Here is a 14,583-nt window from a genome sequence, read left to right on the forward strand (position 1 = left end):
CGATCAAAATTAAGTCCGCATGTAAGTCCAAAAGAGTCTCTTGATTCAAAGCTAAACCATAAAACTTGTCCTGGACAAGACATTAAACTGCATCCGTAGTGTATGACTCGATAATGGAAGGGTTTTTTCGTACACAAGGCTCTTAGAAAAAACTTTTTGAACTTTTAATAAACAATATAAAACAAAAAAAAAATCGAAAAAATAAAAAATCAAACTTTGTAATTGCAGAAAAATTCGAATTGCCGAGTAAAAGAAAAGTGCCTCTAAAACGTGTTATTTAGTTTCACAGTTTAGCTACGTGAAACAAAAATAATTCTAAAGTGTAATTTCCATAAACGTTTGTCTAGCTTCAGGAATAAAAAGACAAAAAAAAAACTAATCGATAGAATCCAAAATGAAAATTTGAGCTTTTTCATGCCGATTGGTCAGATTTACCAAAAATAGTTTTTACGGACCGGATATGTTATAAAATACATATCAGCACGCTCTAAAATTTTTAAAAATTGTACATAGTTTTGTTTCTAAAACCTTAAAAAGTAAAATTTTATTAAAGCATACATTTTAAAATAAAATGTGAATGGAAAATAAGCTTGATAGCATATTTTTTATAAAAAAAAACTTGACGTTGTTTTGCACAAATTACTTTAAAGCTTACAAGTACGTCGCTTACCAGGGTTTGGTTCAGGGGCGTGTCTAGACTTGTTTCAAAGGGGTTCACAATCTTTTTTGTTCTAACTTTGCCGCTTAAGTACGCATTTCTTGGGTATGCACTGTCAGTTAAGTACGAATTGTGCGTACTACGCAATATTTAGCAGAAAAACTCTGTGTTAAATATGCTTTTTTCTGCTTAGAAAAAAAACATATAAGTAGTATTATACTGTATTAAATTTAGATAAATTAAAACCAAAAAAAACAAAAAAAATAAGAACTTACAAATTGTATATCAATATATTTTAACTTTTTCTTCCACTGAAAGGTTTAGAAAACAAATGTTTTTTAATTCTTCAACTGTTACAGACATAACTAACTTTCTCTATAAAAAAATAACCTTTTTATCAGGAAACAATATTATAAAATAATTAAAACTAGAATAAATTTTTATAAAAAGAATTTCAATATTTTAATTTTGATTCAAATGTTAGTATAGATGGAGTTCTTACAATTTTTTTTTCTAACTATTTGCATTTATATATCTATTTATAATAGAAATATTTTTTGCAAGTAATTTAGCCTATAAAGTTAGAAATTTTACTAAAAAAAATGTTTAGACTTAAAAATTAAATTAAAATATCTTTAAATTATAATTAAATGTTTGCAGGGATTATAATGATGTATTTTAAATCTCTTTGACTTGAAAACTTCAAAAAACCAAGAACTAATTTTGTGGCCAACAGATATACAAAAATTAAATAAAGATACTAAAATACCATTAAATGATAAAAAATAAATTTCACTAAAAAAATGTTTAGACTTATACAATTAAATTAAAATATCTTTAAATTATAATTAAATGTTTGCAGGAATTCTAATGATAATTTTGAAATCTTTCAAAGTTTAAAAGCTTCACACAACATTATTATAACAATCAACTAAGTAAAATAAAACTTAAGTGTTTATATTGGACATCTTTTAAATAAAATTTTACTTACTAGTTGAAAAACAATACTTAATCAAAAGTTATTTACATTCCGTAACAATTTATAATGGGAACTTAGAGCATCTTTATAAAAAGATTTCCAGAAAAAAATGCAACTTTAAAACTTTTACCTATTACTACGTCAAAATTAAAATTTTATTTGATATCTATTTCAGCTGGGCAAAAACGAGCATTTTTGTTACGGAAACTTACTGCTGAATAATCCACCAATGCGTCGCTGATTTGTTTTAAATTTGTAGCGCTAAAGCGCATAAAATTTTTTTATACTTTTTAAATTAATACGAAACCAGGGACAAAATGATGCGATAAAATTAAAAAAGCAAACATATTGTTAATAAAAAAATCTAAAACAACTTTAATATTTTAAACTTAGATGTACTAAGTTAACTTGAAAAATAACTAATTTAAGTAATATAACATAAAACAGTTAGTTTTTAATAATTTAATTAGTGTTTTTATAAACCACTAAGTATTAATAATTTTTTTAATAATTACCTATAAAAAACCAAATTTACGTAAATTTTGAAATAAACAATTAAAAGAAACATACTTTTGGGTAAAAAAATATAAAATAATCAATAGTGGTTAAATTTTTATGTTAAAACTCAGAAAAAAACAAGAAAACCTAAAAACGTTATAACTTAATCAGTTTCAATAAAAACAATGGTATTTAGCACATTTTGTATATAAAATAAACAATAAAACGTCGTTTAAACGTCATATATAGATCAATTTTTTGTATGTAAATATCAAAATATTATTAAAAGATGGTTTGATGAGAAGTTTATAGAAAAATTAAGTATAAATAAAATTTCACGTTTTAAGAGACAAGAATACACTTTAAAAACATTTTGAATTTTACTTATAACCCTTTAATACATAAATGACAGAATATTAAATATATGGTCAAAACAGGTTTACCAAAGGAATTAAATCAAGGTTCGTACAATCAAAAACTTTATTTTAAGTTCTCATTGGTTGATAACTCGTTTAGTAATGAATTTTATTAATTCTTTGTTCCTTAAAACAATATTTTTCATTTGTATTTAAGCTGTTTGCAATGAAAACACTCAGAGAAAACAAAATTTTAAATAAAAAATAACACAAAACGCTTACAAAACATCTTGATTTGAGATTTTTATCACATATAAACAAAAATTAGTAAAAAAAAAAATTTTCAAGCAAGTTTTTAATATAAACTTAAAATAGTTTTATTTTGGCGAAAATAAACATAAAAGTATAGTTGAAAAAGTTTTAAAATTATTGAAAAACAAAGCTCTAAAAATAATTAAGAGTTAGTTTAATAAAGGAGTAAATTTTATGAGATCTATATAGTTTAGAAATAAAATGAGTGTAAGGGGTAGGCGTAGGATTTTATTAATTGTAGGTTAAAATATTAAGCTTATACTTAGGCATAACAGTTTAAATTAAAGTAACTATTACTTTTATTTAGTTTAAGTAAGTCAATTATCTTGTTTGTTTTATGTATTAACTTGTTGTGTGTATTACGTATAATTTTTGTTTTGTTGTTTTGTATTTTTTCAAATAGCAAGTATTGTACTTGATTAAATATAATGATTAAACTAATTCAAATATTAATTTAGTTGTTTTGTTATGTTAACAAAATAGGTACATGATTAATTATGTTATCACATTTTTATTGAATTAGTATTTATGAACAAATTTCAATGCAAAAACTTTTGAAAAATTGTTAAAATTTTTACATTAATAAACGCAAAATGTACTTATATACCTCAGCCAACATGGACGAGTGTTTAAGGCAGTTTACGTTTGATCAGAAACACTTGTGTTAGGATTCAAAGCCCATCACTTCCATATTTTTATTTATTTATATAATTATGTAAGTAACCACATATAATTATAAAAAATAAATAAAAAGCCAATTATTATTTATCTATTACATTCAAAGAGTATCTTTAAGAAGTACGCATCCGTGTAAGATAAGGATAAGTTTAAGGGCATAGGGGGGTTGAAACACTTTTTTTAGAATGTGATCTTATTTTATATAGTTTTTACTCAGCTACAAGATGCTATTTACAGATTAAAAAAATTCAAAACAATCTTTGAGATATAGCCGGTCAAAGTTGGAGGCAACAATAGGTTCTTTATGGGAGGCACAACTAAAACAGCAAATTACTAGAAATCACTAAGAATATATCATTCCTAGGTTTTTTGAGATAAATACCTCAAATTTTTAGGAAATGTTCCTTGCAATCTTTAGAAAAGTCTTTTGCAAAAAATAAAATAAAAATTTTATAACAAAAAAAACAAAAAAAAATGTTTTATTTTTTATATACATATTTTTAATACTTTAATAATTCCTTGCACCAGTATTTTCAAATATTGCAAGGAACATTTCCTAAAAATTTGTGATAGTAATTTCAAAAATGCTAGGAGATATATCTTTAGTGAATTCTAGTTATTTGCTGTTTTAGTTGTGCCTCCCATATGGAACCTATTGTTGCCTCCGAATTTGACCGGATATATCTCAAAAGTTGTTTTGAATTTTTAAAGTCTGTAAAAAGTAACTTGTAGCTTATTAAAAACTATACAAAACAAGATCACATTACGAAAAAAGTGTTTTAACCCCCCTATGCCCCTAAATTTATTTTTGCAGGGGGGTTACACTTTTTCTTAATGAATAACTGACCTTTAACTAACCTTAAACTAATATTTATTTGTAAAAAAAGTGTTTTAACCCCCTATGCCCCTAAGTTTATTCTTACCTTACACGGATGCATACTTCTTAAAGATACTCTTTGAATGCAGTAGATAAATATTTTGAAACATTTGTGCGTACCTTACACGGATGCGTACTTCTTAAAGATACCCTTTAAATATAAAACATATATGTTTTAAAAATTTAGTGAGTATCTTACATGGATGTAACGCCCTGGCCTCAACTGTAATTTCCTTATGCTTATTTAATGGAAGAATCATAGTTATATAAATAAACAAAAACATGGAAGTGATTGGCTTTTAATCCCCTATACCCTTAAAAAAAGTTCTTGTGGCAAATTAGATATCTGTTGTTCAAACAATGTTTTAGATCCAAAACAAAGTTATAAAAACAATCAGAGGCCTAAGTTACCTTGTGAACTTTATTTTATACATTTAACCTGAACTTAATTAAAACTAACTATAACTGTAAATATTATAAGCTTATACTTCAAGAAATAATATAAATTAAATCCTAATATATACTTGTTTGCCACTCTTTGAGTCATAAAATCTTCTGTGAGTAACCTTAACCTTCCCAGAGTTTTTTTCAAATCCTTAAATACTTTTAATAAACTATTTAAAAAAAATTCCTGAGTTTTTCTTAAAAATCTTAAAACTGCTTTGAGTTTCCCAGAGTATAAAAAAATAAAAATTTTCGTGAGTTTCCCTGAGATTTTCTATTATTTGAAATTTCTCTGAGCTCATTAGTGTGTGGCAATCCTATATATACTTTATTACATAAAAGCCAATGTGAACTTGATAATTATCTAGTATGATATTGCACCAATATCTAACTGAAATTATATTGTATTTGATGTATTCTTAACTATAATTTTTGGCTAAAAATTTATATTTATAAGTTCATAAATTGAGTTATATATCAGTAATTAATAAAAATTAAATATATAATTCCTTTTATTAAACAATATAGAGCAATTAAATCTTTTCAATTTTTTATATTGATTATGATATTGTAAAACATAATCAATCGAATACTTTAGTTTGTCATAAATAAATTTTATTCTCACTATGTATTTAAATCTTGTTTAAAACAAAGTATATTTCAGGTTAAACATACTTAACATAAAACATTGATTTTTAGCCTAAAATAATGGTTAGAAAGACATTAAATTCAATATAATTTCAGCTTGACATTGGTGCAACTTCATCCTAGGTAATTACTGTGAATTTTTAAACCAAAATAGTGAACCCCACCACTCATAACCTTATATTAGCAGTAAAAATAAATAATCCTAAGTTAAATTATTATTTATAATTTTTTCTCATCCTACAGATGTATTACAGTAAAATTGTATACAAATTTCTGAAACTAGTAAGGTTTAATATTTTAGAACAGACTTTTAAATTTTAAACTAAGTCTTTTGCTAACTTGTAACAACTTGTGGCTCCAAAATATGATAAATAGCATCAAAATTTACGGTTGGATAGCTTTATCTCTATGGAAATAGATCAGCCAATCAGCGACAAATGTGTAGAATATTCAGCCCAGAAACTTATAACCTTTCAGTATTATAAACTCAACATTCATTATTCAAAGTTTATCAAATAACCAAACCAAAGTCAATAAACCACTTTTTTAGTGATATTCTAAGAATTTTTTTCTTTTTTCAGGCTGTTCACAGAAAATAGGAAACCAGTCAAAACACGCCCCTGGTTTAGTTGTAGTAGTAAGGTTTTGGAATTTTTTTTAATCATGTGCTATGTAAATAAGATAAGGTTCATTAGTAAATTAATAACATTTTAACCCTATCCTTTATTGATTTTACCAAAATTTTTAATATAAAACAATGCTTCTAATATATGTTACTCAATCATGTGACAAACATTACAAAAAAATTTATAAGTTTATACATAAAATAACCATAAATAATGTTATAGCCGATCAGAAGCGCCTCCTAGATTCTAGAAGTTTCTCCTTGGCGGGCTAGGTTCAGTATTCAGTATCAGTAAATGCAGAAAAATTACCAAACTTTTACCTGAAAACATACTCATAATTTTTATCATGTTTATATATTTTTTTAAATCTTTACGTCACTTTTTATGCAATGTTTTATGCAAGTTATATAACTTTAAAAGTATTTTTATATTTATATATCTAAGGATAAACAGTTTAAAAAAGTAAATAAAATTAAATACTAGACTAAAAAAGCCCTACTGATACTTCAATCAGATACGAACTGCATAAATAAATAAGAACTAAACAAATAAATTCATGTAGATATAAAAAAGGTATTAACTCAATTCAAGTAAAAGGAAACAAAACCATAAGTGTTTTAAACTAATTTTAGACATATTTTTGAACTTAGTTGATTTTTTAACTTTGTTGATGTTTTGTTGAGTATTTTTTTACTTTTATTACCTTATATACCTTACAAAAAGCTTTTAACAAACTTAATTTAAAGTTATTTATCAATTAGAAAATAAAAAATATTAAAACACTTAAATTGCTTTGTTTAATTTTGAATTTAATTATTACAAGTATCAATCTTACTTTGAATAAATTTTAGTTTTTCTTCATGAACAAGTTAGAAGCATATTTAAGTGTATTGATTAATGTACTATTTGCCTTTTGTATTTTGTTATTTCTTTAAAAAGTCGGTTTACCACACCGAGATAATGTGATTTTATAGTGACAAATTTGCACTTTTTTATTGAATACTGAACAATAACTAATATAATAACAAACTTTAAAAGACATGCATCATGATACATTTTATTTTTATTAATAGTTTTTTCGATTGGTTTTTGTAGAGTTATTTATTTATGAAAATTTCGTTACACCTTACTACCTGTATGTTTTAATAGTGCAAAACTATACTTTGTTATCATATCAGCTTGTATTAGTAGAGCTATATCTAAAGACATAAGTAACTTTATAAATTTTACTTAGTTTAACAATATCGACAAGAAAAATTGTCTTACATTTTTACAAATATTTAAAAAGTGTACAAAGATTAAGTTTTTAAAAAAAGAACTCATAAAAAATTAAAAGGCTACACAAAAAAAGTATTTGTTTGTTATGAAAAGTAGGTAGTAAAGTTACCATGAATAGATAAGCCAACATGTATTAATATATAAATATGTATAAAAAGTATAATATAAAGCGACTAGTTATTTACCTTTGCGTTAATCACTAAAAGTTTTGTATTTTCTAAAGAAACAAAAAAAGTTATAAGTGTTTGTAACCTCAATCATACATCCAAAACTTGTTGTAAAAGTACTAATACTTCGAATATGTGTAAGACTATTGCTCTTTTTAGCTAACAAAATTCGGATCCGAAACTAAAAAAAAAGTTTACTTTTGAATATGTGGCAGCCCAGCTTTTATTCTAATACTTTATGATCTATTATAAAATGTTCCATCCAGCCCCTATGATAAATTAAAATACGATAGATGAATGAAAATAATAATTTAGTGTAATTTAACACTTTGGAAGTTTAAAAGAAATATAATAAATGAATCCGGCCAGATTTAGTTTTGTATATGAGATCCGTATCCAACTAATCTTAATTTTGTGAATCCGGTAGATCACTAGTTTTTACTTCTAGAAAAAACCTCTCTTTTTTACTTAAAAATATATCTTACACCTAAATACATAAAATTTTTTGTTTATCTTTGTTATACAAAGTTAAGTTTGATATACAAAAATCGTTTATTAAAAAATCTAACGGATTTTTTAGATAATATTGTTTATATTTACTGCACTTACAAACATCTTTTGTTTTATTTCAGTCTTTAATTAGAAATTTTTATTTCACTAACCCCATAAATTTATAAAATAAAGTTTTGTACTTGGGGCTTTTATGCAGAACTTAATTTTTTTTTATGTGTACATCATAATAGTTTTTATGCATGAGTGATCATTAACAAATGAAATTCTGGTTTAGCAAGTTTGTCTTGATTTACAACTTTATAAATAATTTATTTAAAAATGATGATTAACTAACCCATTTAATACAACAATTTTTACTAGTCATCTATGTTAAACTGAAAGAGCTTTAGAGTAAATGAAGAATACCTTACTTGTTTCCAAATAAAAAAATGCTGTAAACATTACAAACTTTTTTTTTATGGTAGAAAAACGTCAGACTTCCTCTTTATTATAATGTAATAATGACTAGAGATTACAAAAAAAAAAAGTCACTTTATTTTACCTTTTAACTTGGTTTTTGGTTCTGACAGGTTCTTAAAACTGAAAAATAACATTTATAATTTTTTTAAATCAGAACTTTTAGACTTTTATTTTTAAAAATCAGACTTAATCTTACTTCTACAACAATATTTTATTTTGTAAATATTTTAATGGGTGTGTTTATTTTTATTGAAACAAAAAAGCTCATCAAGTTTGGTTAAATGACCTAGTGTAGAAAAAAAATTTTTGGTTGTTGGTTCATATACCAAGGACAAAGTTTAATATGTTGTTCAGGACTAAAGTACTAAAATCAACTGTAAATTATTGTATTAATAAGTATGAAATCATATAATTGTGTATGAAAATATTAAAAGTTTAATAGTCAATAAGTAGTGAGACCCTTTTGAGAATTTATTAACATGTTCTGAGTATTGATATGGTTGCCGTACACTCACAGGGTGGCCACTAAACCTGGAATTTTATAAATTTTGAAAAATAATCTTGAAAAACCTGGAATTTTGAACAGAAATCACTGAAAAACCTAGAATTTTAAACAATTTATACATGTTAAGTAAGAAAATTTTGATTTGACAAAAAAAAAAAAGATAAAAAAAAATTTCATCATCAAAACTTCATTTTGTTAAAAAATACTTTTTAAGTAGCTTTACAGTATCTTTTCAATGTTGTTATACATACTATTTAACAAAGTTATTTACCTTTATCTTAATTTTAAACAAAAAATAGACCAAAAAGCGTGTACTTTTTGTAAACCTGGAACAATTCAGAAAAGGTGGCATAAAGTTCTCAAAAGTAATTGGCTACCCTGCACTCAGGAAAGAATTAATTCTGATTTGAGCAGAGTTGTGATTAAAAAAACATGTTTTATACAAAATATCTGCATTTAGAACTATAAAAAATAATATCTGTACTATATATATTTTATTTTTACCTTTTTCTTCAGGCCAGGGTTGTGACTTTATCTGGAAACCTGAAAAAATCTGGAATTTCGAATAAAAATAAATAAAAAACCTAGTATTTTACGTATCTATAGTTAGCTGAATATTTGCAAACTTAAATTCATATTTATATCCCAGGGCACCAAACCTTAAATTGAGGTTGTATAGTTTTAATACTTCATATATGTGTTTTTGTAAGTTGTCTAAACCTGAACTTGAAATTAAAATTTAAATAAAAACATTTCTGACGTCATAAATCACACTTGAAGCCAAAAAACCCGTATTAAAAGTCTAGTTACGTATATCCTAGGGCACCAAATCTTAAATTGAGGTTGTATAGTTGTAATACTTTATATATGTGTTCTTGTAAGTCGTCTAAACCTTAACTTGAATTTAAAATTAAAAAAAAAAAACATTTCTGACGTCATAATCGACACTTAAAGACAAAAAACCTGTATTAACTGCCTAGTTACCTTTATCCTAGGGCACCAAACCTTAAATTGAGGTTGTATAGTTTTAATACTTTATATGTGTGTTCTTGTAAGTTGTCTTAACCTTAACTTGAATTTAAAATTTAAAAAAAAGTGTTTCTGATGTCATTAAAATAAATGAAACTAATATTTTACTGTTCAAAAATAATAATACTTTTTTTTTTAGTAGAATAACAAAAAATACTAATGATGTAATAATTTATTGAACATTTATTCATTGGTAGCTATACTTTTGCAATAACGGCAATTGGATTTTTGAGATTTTAGTGCATCATAAGTCTTGTCCGTCATCTTCAGGCAGCTTTTATGGTACCATTTGTTGCAGTTGTCGCAGCCTAACTGTAATAAAGTGGTATACTGTTTAGTTTAAATATATTTAAAATCGTAACTACTTGAAAGTTTTTATTAAATTTACATACATTTGATATAAATAAAAATCTAACCCATTTTGTTTTTTCATTCTCATCTAGGTTCTGTCTTTGAAGGTTAATTGGTTGGTACCATTGGCAAATGTTGCATGCATTCAGGTTTACAACTGTAAAGTATTTTATTCAAATATTTACTTAATAGTTTAATATAATATCATAATAGTTTCTTAATTTATCTTTGTGTAAATAAATATTAGAAAACTTTGTAAAAATCAGTTATACCTCCATCCCTAATCAAACTTGTCGCTATATTTAATCTATTCAAATGATTTTCCTGACAATCTGTTATTATCTTTTTTTTTTGGGAAAACTGGATAGTTTGATAGTATTTGCTCTGCAGCCTGATTAGTAATACTAATATGAACAATTTAATGATATAGAATACCTATAGTTTTTATTATTTTTATACACTATAATAAATTTTTTTTTTTACCTCGATGACATGTAGTCCGCAGCTATTATGATCTTTTTGTCGGTTGTGGGTTATTCTTATAACTTTTAACTGTCTAACTTTTTTTTTAACATATCACTATTTCTTTTTACTTGTTGCCTAAATTGTAAAAAAAGTGTTACTCAGACTTAATAAAAAATATATATTAACGTTACGAAATGAAATAAATTTTTGAAAAAAAAAACATTTTATAAATATGGCTAATAATGTACTAACTTGATGTTATCTATAAACTTTTTGCCTTCATCTTTTTCTTCATATTGGTTATGGAAGGCATCAAATATATACACATTTTTTTCCATAATAAACTAAAAATTTATTTAAGTTACGCTTATTCTAGAAATTTAACTATTACTTTTTATTTTGCTATTAAAGACAATTAGATTGTTAATATTATTACACAAAGCTTATATTTAAATATTATTTGAACTAATTACATCTAATAAAAACTTTCTTAACTACTGACTTAAAGCTACTCTAGGTAACTTTTACAGTTAAATGCACAATGACTTACTATCAATTAAAATGCAAAACTCTGTGGTTTAACGCACTTAAATACGAGTAACAATCATGATCTACACTTAAAATCTTACAATTCAGGCTACAACTAAATTTCTTGACCTTCGCAACAAAACATTGTATCAAAAATACTTGAAAAATTTTGATAAGTTTTATAAAACGGTTTGCACTACATGAATTATCAAGATTTTCCGTAATAAATAAAATAAAGCTAACAAATCCTTTCCAATGGTTAGGGTGTTTTTGATGGATAAAACTAACGACTGATTCAGCATTTAAAATCTAAATTATGTATAAAGGTTACAAAATACAGTTAAAACTTTATTATATATTAAATAGTAACTTACTTTATCAAGGACGGTCTTATCTACTCGTTCACCATTATTTATCATTCCAGTATACTTGTGTTCTAAATATTCTACACTTTTAAATCTGGTTGTATTTAATAGTAAAAACATATACCCACGAATTACCTGTGTTAATTACATAAAGTTTATAAATAAACCTACTTAAACATTTGATGTTGTATAAGAAACTTACATTTCCATCTAGCTCATTACTTAATGTAAATATGTTGTTAAAAGTTATGCCCATCAAATCACTAGTACTTTCTCTTCGTATAATTGTAACCGGTCCGAATACGTCTTCTGATCCTTGTTTCCAAATGTAATCAACCTTTTACGAATTTTAATTATTTTTTTTATATCTCAAACAATAAAAAATAGTATAAAATTGAATGTTTACTAGGTTGTTGAATTGTGTTATGTTCCCACTGTAAAATGTTTTTAATCTTCATATCAAATTGTTAGTCTACAAACTATAAATATAACTTACAATTGGTTCTTTATCGCATTTTTTTTCCCTCTGGGTAAACAATAACATCACTTGATCTTCTTTTTAAGGCCATGGGGGGGGGGGGGTGTAGAAGCCATTTTTTGACCAAAAATAACATATAGACTTATATTATAGTAAATTTCATAATCTTTCAGACGCTGTTTTTAGATTTTAAAAATATTAAGTAACTTTTTTTTTATGACCGGTTATATAAAGGGTTGTCTTTATAAAGGGTATATAAAGGGTAACTTTAAAGCCGTTTTTCTCGAGTTTTTAATAACGGGCTTTAAAATCTATCTTCTCCTTCATTTTTCAAGCAATCTTCTTAAAATTTTCAGGAAATGTTCCTTACATTATGAAAAAAAAACGTTATTTGTGAATTTTAATAATTTAAAAAATCAAAAATTTTATTACAAAAATTAAAAAAAAAAAGTGATTTTTTATCAAAAATTTTTTTTTTTTTCAAAAAAAAGGTATTTTTACTTCAAATTTTTTAAAGTCACAAATAACGTTTTTTTGTTATTGTATAAAGAATAGAGTGTGAAAGTTTGAAGAAGATTGCTTAAAAAATGAAGGAGGAGATAGATTTTGAATGCATTAGTCTTTTTTCGCCGTTTTAGTTTTTCCTTCCCCATAAGGCAGTGCTTCTGAACCTTTTTCTAGTGGCGGAACCCTTTTCCAAAGTTCAATTTTTCCGCGGAACCCCTAATTTTAATTCTACATAAAATGTTTAATTGAATAAATGTTCTTTTTTAAATTTCGAAAGGCTTCGCGGAACCCCTGAGAGGCGTTGCGGAACCCTAGGGTTCCGCGGAACCCCATTTCAGAAGCACGGCCATAAGGAACCTGTTATGCGGCCCGACTTTGGCCGGTCATATCTCAAAAACTAATTCGAATTTTTAAAAACGGTAAAAAGCAACTTGAAGCTTAGTAAAAACTCTATAAAATAAGATCAACTTGTAAAAAACATGGCCTACCCCCCTATGGCCTTAACTTAAGCTTTTCTGTAAATTTTGAAGCACTTGGTATCTGAGAATAATTAAAACACACTTTGAAACAAGACTTAGATTAACCAAATAATTAGACAATGCAAAAAAATATAAATCTAAGTTATAAATCTAAAAGTTATAAACTTACGTTAGTTCCGGTACGATTTTCAGCAGAGACAGTCATAACCTTTTAATTTATAGAGTAGAAATAGCTAAAACTTATTTGCTGACCTTTATGTACAAACTTAATTGTTTTAACTCGAGTTAGTTTAATTATAATAAAACATTATACAATTACGGTATTTTTACAATTTTAACAATGGTACAATGGAGCATATCGGACAATAACTCTAAAACATTTACAACAGAATAAAGATGTTAAGTACATGAAAACTAATAAAAAAACAATTAAGTTAAAATAATCAACTTACTTTTTTTTTTGGGTGAGCTTTGTTTTTTTTTTTGTTTTTGATGGTTGCACTTTCTTTTCCTTTGTCAGCTTTGAAATAGATATAATTAGAATTGTAAATTTTTTTTTATACATGACATCTAAACAAAATAAGTACCTTTTTTAAGTCAAGTTTGTTGAAATACCCCTCATTTTTGAAAGATGTTCCTTTAACCACCTTAACATTACGTTTCGCCCAACTTTCTTTATCATAAACATTGTCTTCATCTTTTTTTATTACTAAATTGCCCTTAAAGATTGGATTATCTTCCTCATGGGTAATACATCTGAAAAATAACATTTATAAAATTAATATTGTTTTATTTTAATCATGTTAACTAGCTCTTATGGACTTTTCTACTTCTAATACAAATTCTGGAATGTCCAGTAACTTATTCTTAAACCGTTTACATCTATTTTCATGGAAAAAACGTTAAAAGGTATCCGTGATATGCAATACAATAACTGATGGTTTGTCGTGCACCAGGTCCTAGGACCAAATATTTTGAGTGTTGTTTTTTTTCTATAAAGATGTTTATTACAACTCAAACATTTTCAATTATTATGTTAGTTGTTTTTAATATGACAGGTTGTACTTTTTTTTCAAAGTTATGACAGATTATACCGTCAGAAATGCTTTTTTTTTTAAATTTCAATTTAAGGTTTAGACAACTTACAAGAACACATATATAAAGTATTAAAACTATACAACCTCAATTAAAGGTTTGGTGCCCTAGGATATAGGTAACTAGACGGTTTTTACGGGTTTTTTGTCTTCAAGTGTCGATTATGATGTTAGAAATGCTTTTTTTTAGTTTTAATTTCAAGTTAAGGTTAAGACGACTTACAGAAACACATATATGAAGTATTAAAACTATACAACCTCAATTTAAGGTTTGGTGCCCTAGGATATA

At 25.3% G+C, this 14,583-nt stretch overlaps 1 protein-coding gene across 1 annotated transcript in view; it reads right to left on the reverse strand.

The window, feature by feature from the left end:
• Nucleotides 1–13,937: 13,937 nt before the first annotated feature.
• LOC145849693 (alanyl-tRNA editing protein Aarsd1-like) overlaps nucleotides 13,938–14,583 on the reverse strand; it is a 34,731-nt gene continuing 34,085 nt past the window's right edge. Inside the window, exon 11 of the mRNA XM_082954715.1 lies at nucleotides 13,938–13,956. The gene's annotated coding sequence lies outside the window, so the exon portion shown is untranslated. The remainder of the gene's footprint in view (nucleotides 13,957–14,583) is intronic.

The sequence above is a fragment of the Thalia democratica genome, chromosome 2, assembly GCF_965202585.1.
Source record: "Thalia democratica chromosome 2, ktThaDemo2.hap1.1, whole genome shotgun sequence".
Lineage (NCBI taxonomy): Eukaryota > Metazoa > Chordata > Thaliacea > Salpida > Salpidae > Thalia > Thalia democratica.